The sequence below is a fragment of the Aythya marila genome (assembly GCF_965140915.1).
Source record: "Aythya marila genome assembly, chromosome: Z".
Taxonomy (NCBI): Eukaryota; Metazoa; Chordata; class Aves; order Anseriformes; family Anatidae; genus Aythya; species Aythya marila.
In genome coordinates this window covers 8056511-8079196 of record NC_139080.1, presented here as the reverse complement: position 1 = coordinate 8079196, position 22686 = coordinate 8056511, and the positions used below count along the sequence as shown (strand labels likewise).

Genomic DNA, 22686 nt, shown 5'->3' with positions numbered 1-22686 from the left:
TTGGATGCATTTATATATATATATATATATATATATATATAGTATATATGAAGTTAATTTGAAATAAACCTAAAGTTTTTGAAACATATATTGTTTCTTGAAACATAAAATTAACTTATATGAATGCTAATATCTGAGTTTTCTCAAGAAGGTGATGTTTCATGTCAAAGCAGGATGTGGTCTGCTGACAGATAACTGTATTTTCAATGAAGAGGACTATTTATACTTGGACTTACATCAAGTATGGAGAGCTTCAGTCCAGAACAAAACACCTTGAGAAAATATTTGTGAAAACAGACCAAACCAATGGCTACTGAGTTGGTAGAAAGGTCTCAGGAGGCTCTGAGGGATGCTTATAAATCAGGTTTATATTTAGAGACTACTACCATTACTCCATGAAAGAAAAAAAAAAAAAAAGAGAGAGAAATTTACATAGTTTACATCTTGTATGTAAACAGGCCATTTGCACATGATTCATAAATGTCTTATTTATCATTCATTAAACACTATGTAAATGGGTGAACCAAGATTTTTTTTTCAGAGCAGTTTACAGAGCAGATGTAACCAATTTGAATAAATATATGTAAATAAATAAATAAATATTTTGAATTTTTATTTATTTATTTTTAATGCACATATTAACCTAAAGCTGAACAAAACATTGCTTTGCAACATATCTTTTCTGGCTGACTAATTGGGTGATTTATGTCACTTTTGTTCACTGAGAAATCATGGGTGTAGACAATCTGTTCTGCTTCAACCAGTGTTTGATCAAAATTCCCCTCTCCAAGATGCACCTGCAAATTGGCAAATTACTCTATAGCCTTGGATGAGAATAATTTTTCATGCAGTTGATATCTGCTGAGGATATTAGGAGCTTTCAGTCCTGCAGTGGAGTTATCCACGTGAACCAAGAGTGCACTGCCCGCAAAAAACAAGGAGTTATGTTGCTTTCAGTTAGGCTGCTGAAATGGCAGGAAAAATAGGTTGAGGAGGGTATGTGTGCTTTTCTGATAGAAGAGAAAAAACAGGAATAACCTTCTGATAGATATGTTTAAAGCAAGAAATATGCCTACTTTATGTTGGCATTGATTAGGCAAAGAGATTCTTTGAGGTCTTTGCTGGCAACACAAAGTTGAGGCTTTAATGATGCACAAAGCCCTGACTTGTCCTGTGTATGTTGTCCCTACCTCAAGAGAAGCTGCTTTGGACATTGTAAAGATTAATTTTCAGGATGTCTTTTGTTCCTCACTTCATCCAGGAGGTAGAATGGCATTGGTGATTAAGCGGGGTGAATGGATGGTAAACCTCAAGGAACAAAATTGGGGAACCTGTATAATCACAAGATGTTTTTTCCACCAAATATACTTGTCAGTGATTTGCCCAGTATTTTTAGAAAGGATTTGAGTAATTTCAATCCAGTAAAGGCAAAGAATGAACTAAATAGTCAAAATGCTCCCTACAGATCACATCCCTGAGGGCCTGAAGGACCTCCTTGGCTTTCCTTGGCCTGTGATGAACCAATGACATTTCTCAGTCAAGTAACCAAATGATGGGGAGCCAGGTGGGAATTTAGCTTTAGCAACATCTCTTCTGCATGACCTAACTACCATTTTCAGGGAACACTTCATAAGTCCCAGCAGAAATCACTTTACTTGATGGCTAAGCTGATGTGCAAAAGAGACTCTCAGAGGTGAGGTATAAAGTGTCAACTGAAGCTGAATGTGTGCTGTGGGGTGTATTTTAGGATACGGAAAGACAAAGCCTTGGAGAAAGAGCTAAGTCCAAACTCCAAGGGTTGTCCAGATACCTGAGGAAAACCCACCTGCGAAGTGAGAACAGCTGTCCTAGAAGATGGGAGCAGAGGGGTGTGAGTGAGCTGGGAACACCACTGGCAAAGGGCTTTGCCAAGGGAGTTTGTGTCTAGTAAATACTTCCCGCACAGAGGAAGTGTCTGTTATATTGTACGCTATACAATTTTCCCTGTTTGAAATAAGCTGCCTCAGCAAAAGCACTCCTATAGCTCTGCAACTATTTTCACCAGGCTTTTTGCTAATAGAAATGTATCATTAAAAAAAAAAAAATCACATCCCTCTGTCAGCAAAACTCTCTAGTGTGGAACTGGCCTGAAACTGCCTTGTCTGGTTTAGTTTATGCAAAGCTTAAACCAGGTATGTTAGGAAACGCTTAATTTTATATTTTATTTTATTTTACTCCCCTTTTCTATGTATTTGCAGGACACCAGGAGGGGTGATGGCTATCTCCGGAGCTGGCTGGCAGGAGAAGCAGTGCTTTGTGAGCTGCCCACAAGGTGGCCATCAGACCACCATGAAAAAGCTCTGCCGAGGGCGAGGACTACCTTGCCCAGCAGCTGCTGGCCCAGCTGCTGCAGGGCAGGTGGCCCAAAGGGACCCCCCGAGGTGTCCAGCACCGCCTGGACACCACCTCCAGCCCCATCTCCTGATCAGCGTCCTCTCTTCCTCCTGAAAAACCGTGCCTTGGGCCATCAGGGGAATCATTTGTCACACCTGCCACCTCAGAAATCTACACGATCACACACTCGGCTGATAAAAAATGAGTCAGTTTAACACGCTTTTTTTTTCTCGGAGAGGTTCTTCTAACAAAGTGCTGCGTTTACCTTTCACGTCCCAGCCCTGCCAGGGTGCTCGGCAGCACGTTTTAACAGCATCCCTCGCATGCCCAGGGTGGGAAGAGAGGGGGGGAAGGGCAGCAGCTGGGCCAATTCAGCACGTTCCCAATCTTGGCTAATGAGTTTATCCCCCTAATGTGCTCGTGTGAGCCTCTCACATCCTGAGTGCCCCCGCGTGCTGCTCTGCCAGGTCCCAGACAAAACATGTTGAGGAAGAAACCTCACTAGCCTCTCTGTAAGGGCAGCCCTTTCCAGCAGCAGTCTAGGGGCTCAGTGTGGCGTTCATGTAAGCCTCTTCTCCCTACATTTTTGTTTTCTTTCATTAGTGTTAAACCTATTATCAGTCTTTTCCAACAACCTAAATCCATCACGTTTATTTGGCCCAGGGAAATAACTGTGAATGGTTATTCCTCTGTGCAATCTTGCCCAGAAGAGCCAAAGAGACTATCACCATCAGCGACCTGAGGCACCCCCATAATATTGGAAACTAAATTCATCTAATTGCCCCTTTTTGCCATAAACAAACCACAGTGACCAGAGGAGCCAGCACTCCCTGTTCCTCCCAGGAAGAGAGGCAGGGAGAGAAAGGCTTCAGCAATCGCAAGACTTCAGAGGTGTCCCCTTGGTGACATTTCCAATATTCTCCCAAAACTAGACTATGCCTTTTCCTGGCCACTCTGCTAGCCACAGGGGCTTGCTCAGATCAGGACAAACTGGCTGCAAGGCGCAGCGGTGAAGAAATGTAACTTGTCAGATAAATATACACTCTCTATAAATCTCCCCAGCTGTGTTTATACGAAGCCTCAGCACCTTCTCCAGTGCAAATAGGGGTTAAATTATTCCCTGTTCTATTTGTATTTAAATGTTATGTTTTTATGATAAGCGTAAGGCAGAGGTGTCAGACAGGCCCAGGCGAAGGAGATGGCATGCGTGAAAGGTGAAATAATAGAGCACTGCAAACCAAGTGCCGAGAGGAGATGGGAAGGGGGGACACTGGAGCGGGGGGGAGAAGGGGGAGGACGGGCACTAATTAAAGAGACAGAAGGGACAATGAGATGCAGGATGTTTGACCCTCTGCGGAGCAAAAGGACAAGAACAAGAATCACAGCAATTGTGGAGGGACTGGGGGAAAATTAGGGTCACTCTCAGAGAGACATGACACAGGTTTGTGTTTATCCAGATAGCTCTCGCTAATGTATGTGTGCGCGTGGGGGTACATTTAGATAAGAGTATATAAATACACTTGTGTTCTCGTATTCCTCATGCAAAACAAAGAGGTTGAATCCCTGTATCAGGAAAGCATAAGCCGGTTTTACCATCTAGAACATCACATCCAAGGCCTTGGAAATAAAGAGGGACAGATCCACCACCTTTGTGGCCCGGGCTAATAAGGAGGGTGAACCAGAAGATCACTACGGTCCCTTCCAACCATCAAACCTCTCATTCTAAAACCTACGAGCATCCCTATTTTATCACGAGTTCATTGCTAGGGCATCACAGATGGATGGTGTGTGTGCCTCTCCATGCAAGAGCAAACCTCGCATTTGTGTATTTCTGTATGGGAACACACGTCTTCTGTGGGAGCATGGTATTCACCAGAGCAGTTCTCTAATGTTACTCAATGCCTTTGGCTTTCTAAGCATCACGACCAGGTTGCTGCATGGCTTCGTTTCAGAAAGCAGATGCTAATTAATTCCATTATTTGTATAGCTAATAATTATTTGTCCCTGCTGCCGTTTCCCTCCTCCCCAAACACTGCTTGCACACACAGTGAGGGACCAGCTGCAGAGCCCTGGCCCAGGCACTGGGAAGGCCTTTGGGCTTGTCTCCTTGGCACCATGAAGGAGCAAAGGAGCAGCCTGGAGACATTTGCCATGCAGGTGTGAGTAAGAACAAAATGCCACTACATGGGACTGAGGGGCACATCGACCACAGAGGAAGCAAGAGGCAGCGTGGATCTTCCTTGCCCACTTTCCTGATCAGTCCATTGATGGAAAGGGGAGAGGCAATGGCACTAAGGGTGTCCATCAGGGAGGGATGGACCACACAGCCATACACTAGGGTTGGGGATGTGCCAAATCCACAGAGGAGCTATAAACATGGGGTGTGTCAGACAATCGTGGTATCCAAAGAAGGAGCTACAGAGCAGAGGGGTGAGCTGCAAGCCCTGAATGTTGTCAAAGTTTGGATTGAGGTCCGGCTGTGAACTCCAAGCTGCCGGCTCAAACAGCCAGAGTGCCCCGCCGCTCCCCTCACCCCGTGCTAATCAGGCGGATCAATAGGCTAAAAGCAGGGCATTTCCTGGGGCCTGGGCTGCACACTCCTACTGCCATTTTCACAGCAGTCCTACAGCTCCGTGATGATGATTACAGCCCTTTCCACAGGGGAAGCGATTACGAATTCTGTTGTAGCTAATTGTAAATTAGCTAATTATCTTCTCCGTGGTACCTTGCTGGAAAATACATGAACCTTGTAAAATGGAGGTGTTTCAAAAATTAGGATGGGGGAAAAAAAACAACAACAACAACAACCAAAAACCCAACCCACACTGGAAACAATAAAAAACTACTGCTACCTAACTCTGAACAATAGCAACCAAATCCTCCTTTCACCTGCACGGGCGCCTATTTCCCCCTTTCTCACTCCCCCTCCCCATCTCCAACAACACCCACAAGGGGCTAATTCTGCTGCAGGCTTTAAAATGTTTGCTGAGTTCACCTGTTCCTCGCAGCTGGGTGTTGTGGGGCATCCCTAATCACATCTTAGCAGGAGTGATTTCTTTGTGCTGATCTCTTCCCCTCCTCCCTCCCTGGTTTGGTTTTACTTAACAGATTCTTTATATCCCATACGTTAGCAGATATGATTGCACAGCTGCCGGTCTCCGACTGCTGGAGACAGAGGCTTTGAGACACCCGGGCTAGAGAGAATAACAGCTAATCTGAACAGCTGTGTGATGGGGACAAGCGCAAATGAGTATAAGCCCAGGTGTGGGAGAATAATTCTCCTGCACAAAGAAGGAAGCTTCATCCCACAGGTGCGTTACTCTCCACTGTTACATCTGAAAAACTTAGTTTGAAGGATTTCTCATGTTTAATTGCTTGGCTGCACTCTGGGCCTTGACTTGGATGTGGATCCTGCACACAAAGTGGAAGAACAGCTGTACAAGAGATGGTGTGTCTGACTCAGAGCGCTGTCTCTGACCATGGCCAACTGCAGGTATCTAGGAAAGAGCATGAGAACAAGGTAAGCAATTTTGTTAATCTCCCCAGATATTCTCCAGACTTCAGCGCTCTGCAGTTTCGGGACTTCCAGAGTCTAAAGTGGTATTTTTGTATACAACAGCTCTCAAAGTGTCTTTCTCCGATGTAACTATTCCCTGGGATTTGAACCCATGCATCCAGCGCATCCTGCAGCAAGATGTTCTGCAGCTTAATCATGTGTTGTGTTATAAACTGCTTCTTTTTGTTTATGTCGAGCACGCTGCTAACTGGATTCCACTGACAGGCCCTGCATCTTGTTTTGGGAGAGAGTGGAAATCACTCCTGATTCAGTTATGGAAGAGTGGACCCAAGAGAATATGCAAGAGCTTGGCCAAAGTTTCTGTCTGCACATTTTCAACTGGTATTTGAGACTCCTGGGTCCCATCTCAAGCTGTGATATAGATATTATGGAAAGCAAAATCACTTTTCCCTTAATGTGATTTGTTATTCCTGGCACTAGTAGGACGGAAGACCATGTAGTTACTGTTACAAAAGACTTACATCTCTGCCAAGGATAAGGGCAGATGTATCTACATTCAGTGGAAATGTAGGATATAATAATCACCCAGGGAAAAAGGCAGCCTCAGTTTCCCCATCTGTAAAAAGAATAGATGGGAGTTTCCACCAGGCATAACTGGGTGTTGCTGAGGTTCTTCAGTGTTTGCCAATAGCCACAAATGCAAGCAGTTCTGGCAATAACACTGAATGGCATCTGGCCAGCTGGTGGTGAGATCTCTGTCTGAACCCTCTGGTGGTCTCTCTCACATTAAGGTGGCTGAAGCTTCCCCCAGCTCCATAGTGTGGGTAAATCAAGGCAAAGCTTAGTTCTGAATGGAAAGCCCTGCGTCTGCAAAGGACAATGGACACGCATCTTGGAGGGGTCTTCTGGGGAGAGATTTTTAAGCCCTTCAGTGGTATGATCTATGAAAACATTGTCACAGTAATTTAGGTGCATGTGTCCAAGAGAACACAGATGGTGACTGCTGTTGGCCTCATGAGTAATTGGAAAGAAATTTAACACACTGCCAACAGGTGAACCCAAAATCTAGGATTATGGTGTTAAATTAAATGTGTCGGGGCCTATTCTTTATATTGAAGGCCCTCAGCTGTACTGCTGGCCTATCCTCCTGAGTGGGGAGACCATTTTCACAGGTACTCAAAGAGCTTGTTGGTCCTCATCAGCTGCTGAACCACATCCAGAAATTGTTTGGGGAGGGCAGGGATGTGCAGAATGGAGCTGGGACAAAAAATGGAAGGAGAGGGAGAAGAAAGTTCAGACTAGGAGGATGATCACTCTCTGGGCTTTGCTGGCCTGGTTCCTGTGGCAGTACCCACTGCCTACCTGCAGAGAAGTGACATCTAAGTGTACACCTACAGGTCTGTAGCTCAGAGGAAAGCACACTCAGGCTTCCTCTGTGTAGATACAGGATAAGTTATGAACAGTACCAGGGCAACAGGCCAAGCAAACCCTGCCATGAAGAGGTAGCCCAAGCGATTCTTCTAACAGCAGAATCTCATTGCACAGCTGAGAATATTATAACCCCAAGACAAATATCAGCAGTTCTGGCTTGCTGAACAGCGCCGTCACAACTGTCCATTGCCAAGAGATGCTACTCCCTGTGCAGATCTTAAATGACAGGTTTTATGGTGTTTGATATGGAGCTGGGGAAACAACTCGCAACAACTCACTTTATTAGTAGCCTTTATTTAGGAAATCTAGTGGTGAGTGCAGTCTTAGAGCTGGTGTCATGCAAAGCACAAGGACTCTGCCTGATTTGTGCTTTGCAGATCATAATTCTTACAAGTTTATTCATTATCTGAAACACTCAACTGGAATATTTCTGAGAATGATTCATGAGACAGTGTTTTTTTTTGGGAAAAGACTCAGGATTCAAAATTCGGTATTTTTAAATTTGATGTATAGCCGAAGAAACCAGTTTCTCTTTTCCTTCCCTTCACAATACAAAGAATAACTGAATTCAAATCAGCCTTCCAATAATTGGAAAAACAAAATAAACAAACAAAAAACCCACATATGTTTCCCTAACTATTAGTATCCTGTGCTTACAGTTGCAGTTTCATGGGAATAGCCCTGGCCATGAGATGGTGCACTGGAATGTTCATGGCAGAAAAGCATCTAAGGAGACCCAGCACGGAAGTGTGGATATATGTACCTGTGCTGTATCTAAGCTTTTCAGGATTTTCCATGATTGTCTGGGCTTCCAGCTCCTGCAGATCTACAGATGCCTCCCTCACTCAGCTTGATGGATTTCCTGAAGAAGTAGGTGAAGGAGAAGACTGTCTTGTACTATCAAATGACGCCTCAAACAAACGCTGAATTACATCATGCTTTTACACTCATCTTTTAGAGACAGCTCAGATTTGAATACAACTCTTGCAGCCTTTGATTCTGGGGAATTTAACACATCTTAATTCCTATGTGTAAGGTCCCCTTTTCACTCTGTGACAACACTGGGCTGAGGCTGAGCCTGAAGGGCTGTTTGGTTTTCACACTCATTCAGACCAAAGCTTAGAAGCTTCTTGACAAACTCCGCAGGGTCAGTGGTGTCAAGGCTGGTATGTCAGGAAAATAAGTTTCAGTTCCTAAACTCATCCCACTGGTGACCTGTCGGGGCTTTGAAACCTTTTCCAGAAGCCCAGAAGGCCGCAACATTAATCCATGATAGCACTCAAGCCTAGAGCAGCGAGGGTTGTTGGAACAGCAAAGACATGGGAGAAAGGGGGGTGGGAAGGACATATTTTCTCTTGCAGGAGCTGTGACGACATTTCAGATCAAATTAAACTTCAGTTTTTAAAGACTTCAGTGGAGGTAATTGAAACACTTCCTCACAATTGCCTGAACCTAAGCGTTATCTCTTTTCCTCTGTATATCATCCCTTTTCCCCCAAGCCTGAGACAGCCCTGCACGGCCACAGCCTCCTTAATATTAAAGACGGTGATTAAATGGGATTCGCCAAAAGACAAAGGGCTGAAAACCTGCCAATTGTTAATCCCTCTTTCGCTGTGCTTAAAAATTCCATTTCCTTCATTTGAAGAAAGGTGGGGAGAGGGGGGGGAGAAAAGAGAATTATACGCCTATGTCTAATTTAAATTCTGGCGTCGCGGGTCCTGTTCCCTTCTCCCTCTCTTGACGTCTGAATATATTCCTTTATTACCATTATTACAGCTTTCTGATTGCATTAAAATTCATCCACACGCTTCTCTCCACATTCCACTTTTCTTTTGCCAGTTTTTTTGCTAATTCCCTTTTTCTCTCCCCCGTTCCCTCCCCACTTTCAAATTATACAGAATGTCATTAAAGATCTCCACAAAAATGCCTCAACTCCTTTCTCTCTTGCTTTTATAAACTTGCTGGCTTCCTTCCTCTCCATCCCTTCGTCTACAAACAAAGAAAATGAAGAAGGAGAGGCAAAAGAATACAATAATAATAAAGGAATCCAAGCAGCATGTCTCATAGGTCTCAATAACACCTCTCCTACATCATTCAGCTCCGGGCCTAATGCTCACTTCAGTTATGAAGCTGTATTTCACACGGAAGTTTTGTGTATTATTTGTTTGACGCTTGTATCTGGAATCCACACCTAAAATCAGAGTAGAGTGTGCCAGGCTGCGTATGCAAGCATGGAAAGAGACAGTCCTGCCTGTGACTATAAGCAGAAAAATAGGAAGGTTTGAAATAGAAATTTAATTTCATTCTGCTTTACTGAGCAAGAGCTGAAACTCTGTCAGGATTTGCCTATGGATGTGAGCAGCAGAGCTGGGCATGGGGTGCATGTCTGTTGCAAGACTTGAACTTAAATGGGATCCACCCATTGAACCCTTTAGACATCCCACAGACTGCAAGAAAGCCTTAAAAGTGATGTTTTATCCCCCAAAGACAGACCCACACCACCTAAAAATAAGGTGGTATATCTTTCCTTAAGCCTGTCCTGCTTTATCTAGGTGGAAGTCCCACTCTGGGGATTTTGGAGATAAAAATGAAAAGGAAAATTAGTCTCTTTCCCTATAATGAATGCCACCTGCCTTACAGGCATTTAAACTACAGAGTTGGGGCATGACACAATGCCAGTGTGATCAGGTAGGGGTGACTGATCCGCCTAACCTGTCTGTGTAACCTTCCTAGCTCAGCTGGGTGGAAGAAGCCGCTGCTGTGAAACTTTCATTCATTCTCTCCAGCTCTTCCTAGGATGCTGAAGTGTGTTTTGTTTCTTTGTTTGTTTTTATTATTATTTTTTTTTGCCGTCACCCTCGATTACACTGATATAATGAAATGACTGAAACTGGATGAAAAATGGAATTTTCTTTCTATGGGAAATACTTATGTCTCAAAAAAAGTGCTTCCACTTTGAATTGGAGAGGCCAAAGTTCTTGTGAAATGGAAATTCTTCAGTTGTGAAATGTTACAGGGTTTTGTCTCAGAGGAATACAAAGGCTTTGTCTTAATAACCTCAAAACATAAAATATATAAAGCAGAATGGCTGTGGTTTTCAGTCAGACAAAAGAAAGTACATTTTCGCACACTATATGAATAAAGGAAAGAGTTTCTGCCATGGGATGTTGTTGAAGGCAGAAGTCATAAATTAGATCCAAAGGAACAAGGAGTGTCCACTTGCTGCTACTAAACATGAAGATCCAGATGCAAAATCTATCTTAATCACTAAATCCGTGACTGCTGGAAGCTGAAGGATATTAAGGGAAGGGTCACTCTTTATAAAAGCCCCGTTCTTACTCTTTCTAATGGGCACTGCTGGAACGGAGTAGAAAAACCTTTGGTCTAACCCCAAACGGAAACTCTTATGTTCTTAGTGGTTTAATACAATACAGACTTGAAACAAAATTAATCAAAAAGATTCGGTTAGAATGACAGGTTTGTGCCTCCTGAAATAAGAACTCGATGCATTAATTTCAAAAAAAAAAAAATGTCCCCTGGCAAAAATCTCATTGAAACGGACCCGTTCCAGGGGAACACTTTGCCTTTTACAAAACTTCACGTTCAGCTAGATAACCGTTCCTTTGAAATGCTTTGGCCAGCTCAACAAATGACCCAAGAAATGAATGGGTCTGCTTCAGGATGCTGCCTGGCAGGATCTGGCCTAACTTATCCACATACTCATTTAGACCATTACCCCAAGGTGTGTATGCGAAAGAACATGATATTCCAAGCGATGCTACACCAGTGCTTGAAATAAACATCGGGGATCCAAAGTTAAAGCTGAAGCTTATTGAAGTTAATGAAAAAGAGTGCCATGGAGCCTTGCAGGCTTTGGATTAGACCCTAAATTTGCTGAAATGCTGCTCAGTATGTCCCCTTCCCCCCTGCTGTTGGTATCACACCTCCCAAAGTCTCCCTGATGTAGAATGGCATATTACAGCGGTGCCAGGGGAGGTGTGGTGATGATGGAGCAGAAGAACAGCAGGGCCTGAATGACGCTGGTCACACCTTTTGTGTGCTAGGGTTTGGGAATCTATATATTCCCCTTTACATATTTCCCTTATTCTGCCTCTTTTCTTAGCCTCCTTTCACCAAAACTCTTCCTTCCTCTGAGTGGAAGAGGAAGATTTTCCTGACTACAGCATATAAAACAGCAGCTCAGAGCACAGAATCACAGAATATCCTGAGTTGGTCCCCCACAAGGATCATCGAGTCCAGCCCCTGGCTCCACACAGGACCACCCAAACATCACACCATGTATCTGAGAGCGTTGTCTAAGCATTCCTTGAAGTCCAGCAGGCCTAGTGCCACAACCATGTCCTTGGGGAGCCTATCCCAGTGCCTGACCTCCTCTGGGTGCAGAACCTTTCCCTAACACCCAGCCTGACCGTCCCCTGTCCCAGCTCCATGCCGTTCCCTCGGGTCCTGTCACTGTCCCCAGAGAGCAGAGCTCAGCACCTGCCCCTCCGCTCCCCTTGTGAGGGAGCTGCAGGCCACCATGAGGCCTCCCCTCAGCCTGCTCTGCTCAGGGCTGAACAAACCAAGGGACCTCAGTTGCTCCTCATACGTCTTCCCCTCCAGACCCTACACCATCTTTGTAGCCTTCCTTTGGACACTCTCTAACATTTTTATGTCCTTTTTGCAATGTGGAGCCTAAAACTGCATGCAGTGCTCAAGGTGAGGCTGCATGAGCGCAGAGCACAGGGGGTCAAACCCTTCCTTCAGCCAGCTGTGTCTATACCCTGCACCCCAGGGTATAGCTGGCCCTTCTAGCTGCCAGGGCACACTGCTGGCTTATACTCAGCTTGCTGTGAACCAGAACCCCCTGATCCCTTTCTGCAGGGCTGCTGTCTGGCCTCTTATCCCCCAGTCTGTATGTGTAACCAGGGTTACACTGTCCCAGGTGCAAAATCCAACACTTGCTGTTGTTAAATTTTGTACAGTTGGTGATTGCCTGTGAGCAGTGAGAGAATGCAGGAAAACTATGACTAAATAGTGTCACCTGAAATACCATTGCAGAAATGGAAATGCCCATGACAAAAGGTGGCATAAAATTTATAACCAACACACCCATGGTCACAGAGGAACTTTCCTTTACCAAAATCAACAATCAGCACAAACCTGGACCTGCTGGACCCAATAAGGAGTTACCCATAGATGTGGGATGCCCCCTGGCCCAGGCTGGAGCCCCCCAAGCATTTCATCTCTTTAAATTTAGGCACACTTCAGACTCAGGAAATTCTAGCCCTCAGCACACAGAGCCAAAGATCGCTCGCTGGGGAAAGTGAGATTCCTTTCATGTCACTTAACATCCCCCTGCAAACGTTTTATTGAAGATTATTTCTTCCACCCTCCCCTTGCACCCCCCCAACTTTCAACTCTGACTGGCTCTAAATGCCACTGTCATTTCCATCCGCTGACAGAGCTCTTTAACTGCTGCGCCGAATGGCATTCGCTAAAACCAACTAATAGAGGGAAATGAGGTTAACCTTTAAGAAAGGTGAAAACGAGCCCGGTGCTATGCCAGCAGTAAAGAATAGTTCATAAACAGCCTCCTGCTGCAGAGGCAGTTTACTTCAGGCTCTGGTCTTGCTGGTAGCTCTGTTTGCAACTGGGTTTCAAGGGTGGGTTTGGCCAGGAGAAGACATTGGACCTCTGCTCATATAGCCACTCTGGGTGCACAGAGGTTGCAGGACTGGTGGGCTGCAATGATGCCACTGGTGGTGGTTTTGTGGGCCTAAGTGATGACTGGGGCCACGCAAGGTTTAGTCAATCTTTGTCTGACATGCCTGTGGGGACAGTCCCATGACTCTGAGCTTGGGCTGCTGTCCTTTGAACTCACAACAAATTTACACTGACTGTAGTGGATGTGTATGATAGCTTGCACCAGCAGAGATTTTCTTCACCCTTTTCTTCCCAGGCATGCTGGGAGATGGGATTGTTCAGGGCCAAACCCTGCTTTGTCTGTCCCATTAGTGAGTCTCTTCTTTTAAAGTCCTTCACAGCTCAGCCCAACATGACCTACTAACTCTTACTGACTGACTTCGGTATAGATAGTACTGTTGGATGGTCCTGCACTCTCTGAAGGAGCATTATTGTCCTCTGGTTTCTTTCAGGCTTTATGCACTAGTCTCCTTACTTATCCAGGAGCTGGATAAAATCTTGGCCTTAAGCCACAACTTGATTCTACATGTTTCGTTCCCACACTCATACCTGAGACTCCATAACATTGAACTCATGGAGGAGCACTAGAGGCAAGAGATGGGGACCAGAGACCTTGTACTTCCATACAATAACTGCGAGAGGCATCTCTTAGTCTACGCAGAAGGGGAGTCTTACAGGAAGGAACTCAATATCCTACAAGTTTGTGTATCAGGAGTAGATTGCCAAACAATGCTATGATGGGAACAAGATAAATATTTGTTAAGTAATTTTCTGTTGTCAGTGCTGTGTTTCATCTAATTTTAATTAGACCAGAGAGCCTGAAGGATGCTTCTACTACCACCAGTTATATTAACAACAACTGGCAATATAGGAGTGAGTCCATATGAAGCAGAGATGTTGGTCTCCTGTTTTCAGTCAATTTTCTCCATTCAGTTTAAGTAAGATTCATCTCTGTACAGCAGGGAACTGAGGGAGGTGTTCTGTCTTGCCCCCTGCCCAGTGCTGACAGTACTACTGTCTTTCTCATGCCATGGAAATTGTCCATGCTGAAAGTACTTGCAACAGAAAACCATTCCTCTGGAACAAATGATCAGTAAGCATAAACCTACAAAGCTTTGTGAAACAAGGTCTTTAGCAGGTGTAAATCAACAATACAGACATATATCATGCAATGATAGAATTACTTTCCCCACCAAAACTGCTATGGCCAGATTAGCAAATATAAAAGCCCATTATCCCACTCCTGCCTAAGGGCAGTACCTGAAGAAATTAATTCCCAGATTCAGGGCAAAATCTGAGTCTCAAAAATGCCAGTTTCCAGCTACTGGAGCTTCACTGTCCACGTGGGAAGATATAACCCTCAGTAGGCTCTTTCCACCTCCAGTTTCATGATCACTAATAATGCTTTTTGGCTAACAATGCTTTTTTGGGGGTCTGGAGAAAGAAAAGCTGTGCAAGCCAGATCTGAACCTGGCTCCAGTCCCTATTACTGCAATCGTACTGTAACTGTGCTAAGGGGAGTCATCTCTTCCCTTCATCAGTAGCAAGGACTCAGAGACACAGAGAGAGACAGAGAGCGAAGGTGCTGTTTTATAGCAAGCCTTTTCTGAGCTTGAGAGCTTGCTGTGCTATTATTTCCCCCTTTTTCCCTCATTTCAGGCCTTTTTGTGTTTCATGTTTGGCCCTCGGCAGGCTGAGAGACGTGCTGACAAGTTGTAACTTTCACTCGGCTCTGCAAGGGCTTTGTTCTCTGCATGCGTGGCACAGGCTTGCTTCCTCTTTCGAAATGTGACAGCGAGCGATAACATTGGCACGGGGACCCAGCGCATGGTCTCTGCACGCTCCCTATGCTAAAGACCCTCTCCAGTGATCTGCAGCGTCAGTCAGGAAGCAAAAGACGGGCATGGCAAGGGAAAAATATTAGGAGCAACAACCTCATCTTCCTCCCACCCCTCCCCTTAATCCCAGGATAATCAGAGATTCACAGGTCTATCATCAAAAGGGCCTTTCAGTGACCTAGTCTTCCCCACTGCATATGGCAGATGCCCACAGAGATGCTCCCAAGCATCCTCCCATCCCATGGACCCCATGGATGAACCACTATGCTTAGCCATTCTGTTTCTACTCCACAGGTATCTCAATACGTTGTACTGTGGCTAAAATGTGCATTGTGGAGAGGGGTCAAGTCTTACTACCAAGATGCAGAACAACCCTCGGCATCATAAGCTGCTTTGATGCATAGCCTCTTGTAAGAAGAGCCTGCTTCTGACTTTTCACTTCATTGTTTTTGGAAATGCCTTTAAGTTAGAAAAGTTTCTGAGAAAAGTTCAGCGTCTCTCCAGCTGATTAAAGCACTCTTAAGCATTTAGGCTTTTTTCTCCAGAAAAGATAATTCCATAAGGATCCAAGTTGCTCGGAGCTGTGTGAGGCAATGACGAGCACAACTCTTTAAGCCTGACACTTTGAGGCATCTGTTTCATTTATCCAGGTCTTTTCAAAATATTTTACAGTTTTTGAAAGGTGAACACTGGGCTGGGAACAGTTTCTCAGTGCACTCCCCCACCAACATTGCCTCCTAAAAGTCATCTTTGTCCTTCAGTTTCCTTGTTTATACAGCAAGAGGTCCCATTAGATGGTTTTGCCCACCACCACGCTGGGAGCTAATGTTGACTTCCTCAGCCGTGCTAACCACTTTTCTAGGTCATTGCCCAGGTACTTTTCTAGGTTGCTGTCTTATGAAATACAACCCCTCATTCTTTAGGTCTGGTTTTTAGCCTTATTCCTCCATGAGTCAGCTTCGATTTGGTTCTGCAGAAAGACGCACATAACGCCTCAGCCAGCCAAAGCTCATTCAGAGTGACCTAAGTGACTCAGATAACTCTGTATCAGAGTCCTGTCCGTACAATTTCCCATTCTGTGTTATCCACAGATTTTATCAGCTGGGATATTTAATTCCACATCATTCATGACAATGCTGACTAGCATCAGATCTGATCTGTGGTACTGATCCATGCAGAAGAACCTTGCTGCAAATACCCTCACTGTATCATGCTTTCTCTTTGACAACCGCATTTTGGGATTTGTCCATTACCCGCTTCTTAATCCATTTAATGTCCACCCTTTTGAATGCTGTACTCAGCAAGAACTATGAGAAAGTTCCAATTCTACAGATCCAACCTTTGCAGCTCATGATAGTTTCTACTGATAAAGAAAACTCACTCAGTTGGTTTTGCCAAGGGGAAGATAGGATCTCAAAGACACATAGCCTCTCTCCTCCCTTCCCTTGCCTTTGGAATTGTTCCTTCTTGGAGGTTAGAACATCAGGCCTTCACCTCTGTTGCAACACAGTTCTTTAACACCGACATTTAAGGAATGGTGTATTTTCTTAAATACTGGCAATGTTCTCCGGATATTGCCACCTAAGCTGGACACAGCCCTTAGTTGTGTCTATTCCTCACTTTTCGTAGTTACTGCTGTTTGCTGATTCACTCACCGGTTGTGTCTGCTATGCAGGAATGGACATGTAAAAGCTGTGACTTAACTACCACAAGAAGGCCCCTGTTCTTTATCATGCTGACAGCCTTGCCATTATTACGTCTGTAGGACACTGGGATGAAAATGCTTCTCTGGGTGTGAGAACTGGAGGAGACCAGCAACTAAAGGAAAATAAAGTCACAGTTCTGAAGAGTGTTTCGTGCAAGGGGGAACACAGGATAGTCTTCTGCCTTTCCTCACCTCAAAATCTTTTTCCTGGGAGCAGAAGTAATTATGTTGAACGCACTTAGAGATCTCCCTGCACAGTGAAGCAATGTAAGGCAATAGGATTCTTATCATTCAGCTTCCCTGAGCATTTCTCTGAGCTAGAAACAAAGCCCAAGTCCCAGTTGGGATGACATTTATTTAGCATATGTAATGTTAACCAAAAGAAAGTCAGGGAGCATGCACTGAACCCTGCTTTGACTGCTCTGCTGTTTAACTGTTGGCTTTCCCTCACGGATTTTTGGCCCGTTGCAGCCACTTTGTGCCAGACAGAGGAAGGTCTGGCTCTGGGTGGTATGGATGCAAACCAGGACAGTCCTTGGTCTTTCAGTCAGGTAAAGACCCATCTTTCTTTTAGGTAGCAGCATGCACTGAGTCTGAGAGGAATCTAGGACTCAGAGAACATAGTCTTGATGTATTTTGTGCAGGTTTTCTGAATTTAAACAAAACCACTCAAAGTCTGTCCATCAGTAACCCACTCAAGAGTAAGATAAAACAGCATGTTCCCTTCACTCTAGGGTTTGGTATTACATCCAGGAGAAAGCCTCTCTCTATTTCTGCTATTAAATCGGAGAGTTGTTTTGGACAAAACCCTCTGTTTTCATCTCTCCATCCACAATCTAGAGGAATTTAAGCCTCGGTTGTGTTGAGGTATAATTCTGAAAGAACATGCTATCACAGTCATAACAGCACAGTAATAACGCTGCTCTAACACATTCACTCAAATATTGCCCAAGTAATAGTAGGTGACACTGTTGGTCCCAATTAAAGTTTGGGGAAACTGAGTCATGGTGAAGTTAAAGAGAAGCACAGTCTGGAATAGACTGGGAATTGTGACCATAGCTTTGCTGTGCAACCCAACTGAAAGCATGGTCTTCTCCTTTGGGGATGGATTTTTCTATGGGCTTTCAGAGCCCTAGTCTATAATCCTGACTCCAAAGAGCTCTGCACAGGCTGCTTAAATTATATTAAAGCAGAAGGAGTTTAGTTCACTTAGAAAATATGTGTGTACGTCTGTGTGTTTGCATATGGATGCGTGCAGCGTGTGGGTGTGATTCCCTAAATACGAGGCGAAGTGCCTATCACAGAGAATAGACCTTAAAAGGGGTTTCTGAGCTGTAAGTGAGAAATCAAAGCTGGAAAGAAAAAAGGCAACCTTCCCACCACCAGCAGCAACTCAAATTAAAAAGCAATTGTGTGTGTAAGAAACAGAAAGCTTTGGAAATACAGGGATAAATGACATTTGTTGTGAAATGCTTCCCCCACTCTTGTCCCCAAGTGATAAGGGAAAAAAAAAAAAAAAAAAAAAAACAGGATGCTGGGGGAACTCCAGGTTGGATTCAGGCAGCAGAAACATTTTCAGGTCGAGCTTCATTTGGTGCTCATTTGAGTTCCCCCATTAACTGACACTGGCAAAGGTGCTGCTGCCACCACTCTCCAACCCCTTGCAACCTCAGAAGAGCTTGAGGCAGATGCAGGCAGGTGCCCATGGCTCTGGTTCACTTTATGGAGGAGCAGGGAGCCAGGCAGGCAGTGCTGCCTACATCGGGGCATCTGAGGTGGCTGACAGCTGTCAGTCAATGTTAACGCAAGTGAGAGGGACCCAACTGAAGGGTGCACCAGTAAGAGCAGCGGGTGCCTAGCATGGGCAGAGGGAAACCAATTCCAGTATTTAAAATGCCAGAGCAACTGCGGGAGTATTTTTTCCTTGTCTTTGGTTGAGCTGAGGTCACTGTTTCATCTCCATTCCCATCATCCAGCGAGAACTCAGCAATCCCTGCACAGAGATGGACCTAGCCCAGATTCTGCCTTGAAGGTGCTGAGGGGCTGGCAGGATGGGGCTGCTGCTGATTTACTTCCTTGCTGCTGTTTGGGCGAGCAGCAAGGTAGGGAAGGGGGGATGATTGAAAGGAGTGGGGAGAGAAGAAGAAAGGGGGAAGAAAAGATAATAAGAAAGCCCCCACTGCCCTCTGCCATTGTGCTGTTCACTAGAAGGCTCCCTACAGAATTACGCTGTCGTCTTGCAGGAAAGCATGTAATAACTGAAAATACAGTGTCAAAAGGAATTTTTCAGGCTTTGACAGCTCATAAATTACAGTTCGTTGACTTCTTCCTGGGTCTAGATTTAAATTAATAGGCAGGCAGATATATATTTCTTTTGCTCCTTTCTCCTGAGCAGTAGCAGTTGTGGAAGTGACGCAGTTTCTCACATCTCCATCTCCCCCTTCTCTCCCTCCCTCCCTTACAAGCAATCTTACCCTATTGCAGATCAGCTCGACTCAGTCCCAAACCCCAGGGTTTGGCAGAGTGATTTTCCTGACACCGTCTCTCCCCAGCCCACAAGCTCCAAACCCACAGTGGGAATAGCAAAGATCAAGAATTTCACTGTTCCCTGTAGTAAATGGTGTCTTTAAAAAAATCAGGGGGACATGTTTTGCAGAAAATAGTCATAGGAAAGTACAGGTCAGAGTACAAGTGATGGCTGCTTCATCTGAAGTGAAAGCAAGTGAAAAGAAGGGACCTGTCTTCTACACAAATCAAAATGAGATGAGATGGCCACCAATGAACAAACGTGCACTGCCCTTTCCATGAAGTTGTAGGTGTTTGTGTGCTGACTGTAACGAAAATACAGGTAAGTATGTGAATAGACAGCTGGACAGACAGACTGCTGCATGTAGTGACAGACTGGACAGGGATCATAGCTCCAGAAGGCAGTCATGTCCTTACAGAGATTACACTGCCTGTCCTAACCCCTTGCAGGTACTTCCATTCGGATGCAATGTCAGCCAGTATGGCCAGTCTGGAGGCTCAGATGAGCAGCAACCAGCACTTTGTTGCAAGGAGAAGTGATGTGGGAAGGTGGAGCGTCAGTGCAGACCCCCTTTGCACAGGTCTGGAGCAGTTTGATGGTGCATCAAAGCACTGTAGGTAGCTGGGGTGCTGGAGAAGATCTGTTGATCTTTCCTGTCACGTGGTGATGGATTTATGAGTCTGGGACAGGAGAACCTGAGGTCTGTCCATGCTGTTGCTCTGCAGGTATGAGGAGCTCAGCCTGCATCAGTGACAGCTGTGAAATCCCTACGAGGCTGCGGACTGGCAACATGCAGGTAGTAAAATGCCTCAAGTGCTTTTGGGTCCCACACTTTGAAGAGGCCTCTTGTAAACAGGGTCTATTAATAGCACCGGCGGCTCCTGCTACAAGGTGTAGTCTGTGGCCACCTAAGAAGCTACGGAGAACACTGAGCTGTGTGCTTGGCAGCTCCTTTGAAGGAGCAGCCCAGGACACATTTGTGTTTGGGAGGGTGGTGATGACTCAGAGCTGGCAGCTGAACATTTCCCTCCTCTGCCATAGTAACACAGTGAAAGGGAGCGCAAAGTGCAGCACCAGAAGGAGCATGGCTCCTGGCTGCCCTCACGGAGGTGTGTGAAGGGACAAGTGCGATAATCACACGTTGGGACCGCTGGGAAGAGCTTTGTGCTCCAGCTGTCATGTCGCGCTGAGGAGGCAGCTCTCTGAGAAGCGCTGCGGGCTGTGGACATGGTCGCCCCTCAGCTCAGCTCCCAGTGAGATGTCCGGGCCTGTGGGGCTGGGTGAGCCCAAAAGATGGAGGGGAGGCCTGTTTGGGGCAGCGAGGGGCTTTGGGGGACGTACTTGATCTGGACAGGGGAAGGGCAGGACAGCCAGCTGTCCCAGTTGGCACACCTCATGTGTGGTGACACAGGGATGTTTCTGATCGACCACCTCTGGCACAAAATGACCAGCCACTGTGGTGTGAGCATGATTCAACACAATCCTTGGGTGCGCTGTGGGCTCTGGTGCAATGACTGCAACGATGCAGGAGGAAGAGAAACCCCATTTCAGCTCATCCAGGAGGAAAATAACCTTTTTAGTGCGTAAGGCTTCTCATTCTGCAGTTATCAAAGCCCCAGGTCCAACTGGTTAAAGGGAGGAACAGCATGGGTCTGCTAGTGGCTTCAGTGGGTAAAGTATTGGAGCAATTTGTTGGATCAGGGGAGGATGGTCAGAGTGTGAAGCTACACCAGCTCCAGGAAAGGGGTGAAACACTACTGGTAGCGCATGGCTGCAGGCTCCACTACTTTTACTGGGGACTGTATCCCCCCAAAGCTGCATCCCTCCCCAAACAGGACTCTGCTGACTTGGAAGTAGAGTCAGGGGATTCAGGTGCTTACATCTGCTTGCTGTGACTCATTTCATGAAAACCTGTTCTGGGGAAGGCACTTTGCAACGCCTTGTTCGAAGGAACACAGAATACCCCAGCAATGGTGATCCTATCTTTTTCTAGGGCTAAGGGATCATTTGCATTTTAGACGACAATTTGTGCAGAGTTGGATCAGCCTTTCTCACAGCCTCACACATACCTGTATCAACACACTTGCAATGGGAGTTGCTAGAAAAATGGTGTAAATGAGTTCCAAATAAGTAAATGAATTCCTCAGCAGTCTCACGAACCCACCAGAGGCACTTCTCTGTGGCTTCCAGACCACCGCTGATCTGCAGACCACAGCAGTGGAAAACTGCTTTCAGCTAACAGAGACCACTGCCAGAAAGATTGCACTGGTATCCAGCCTATGTCCTTTTGTCTTAATTTCTGCTCACGACTGTTTCCCATCAGCACTCACTGCTGGCCCCTCACTGGGACTATCTAATCTGCTATGCCCCTACAGCCCTCTGTGCCTTACTCTGATGAATACTTACTGCAGTCCCCTGCTTTATGATTTGCAAAACAGCATTTTGCAGAGGACGCAAAGGCAGAAGTGACAGAGAAATAAGGCAACCTTTCAATCCATTTATCAAAGTCCTTGAAGTTCCCATTTCAAGGAAACAATCAGAAACAGGGAGCATAAAAATTGAATATGAAATCCAGGGCATTTTAAATAAATGGAAAGGTTAACAACAAAGCCGACTCCCCTTGATGATAATAAGAGAAAATCAGTCCCAAGACCTGTTGATCCTGGATGGATCTTGTTTATTAGGAAGAGCCAATTGAATGAACTGATAGAAGAAAAACACAGAAATATAATGTTTATTCATTTCCCGTTTCTGTTTGCTTAATTGAATGTTTTGCTTTGCAAAGTGCAAAAAAATGGTTCTAATATTATGCTGTAGCCAAGCGAGACCCATTTAATCACACTCAGTGGGTCAGAGTCTACATTAGGCCATGCGCTGTTGAACTGCACCTGTATTCCCCTGGCAAAGGCATCGTTAGCTGGCAAAGCTCATCCTGATGTTGCTGGAGACCGAGCGTCACGTACAAACCACCTCATCCTCACTCAAAAATGGCAACAGTTAATGGAACAACATAGCAGGAACCCCACAACTGGACCTGGGAGCTACCAGCCATGGATGCTATTTTACTGCTGCCCATTAGACCATCTCCTGGCTAAGGAGAAGCTGTTTTCATGATAGTTGTCTGGCATAATTACTTTCAGGCATAGAAACATTTAAATAATGAAGCTCAGAAGGCGTGACTTTTTGAGCCGAGATCTCATCCATTTAGGTGTTTTCAGCACATGTGTCATGACAATCTCAGCTTCAGGCTCAATGAGACCTTTTAAAGGGGCAAATTATCCCAAGTCTGTGAGCCTGTGAGATTTTCTGCATCTTCTTCTAGGAAGTTTTATGCTGTCTCTTCTTAGAAAAGTTATGCTGGCCAATGGGACCATAGGTCCCTGCTTCCGTTCACTGGATGTTATAGCCCTGTGTTAAACTGAGGCATGAATGGAGCAAACCTACACCTCTTCTGGAGAGGGAACTGGTTAAATGTGGGGCAGACAAAAGCTGAGTAAAATTAATCTCCCTGTAAGGGATTTGCAAAGGAGTCTATGGGGAATGTGAAGCTACCTCAGGAAGAGTTAAGTCCCAAATTTTCTGCTTTGCA

At 45.3% G+C, this 22686-nt stretch overlaps 1 protein-coding gene across 14 annotated transcripts in view; it reads right to left on the bottom strand.

The window, feature by feature from the left end:
- CELF4 (CUGBP Elav-like family member 4) overlaps window positions 1-22686 on the bottom strand; it is a gene marked incomplete at both ends in the record, with an annotated part of 674262 nt that overhangs the window by 79160 nt on the left and 572416 nt on the right. The gene's annotated exons all lie outside the window — the stretch shown is intronic.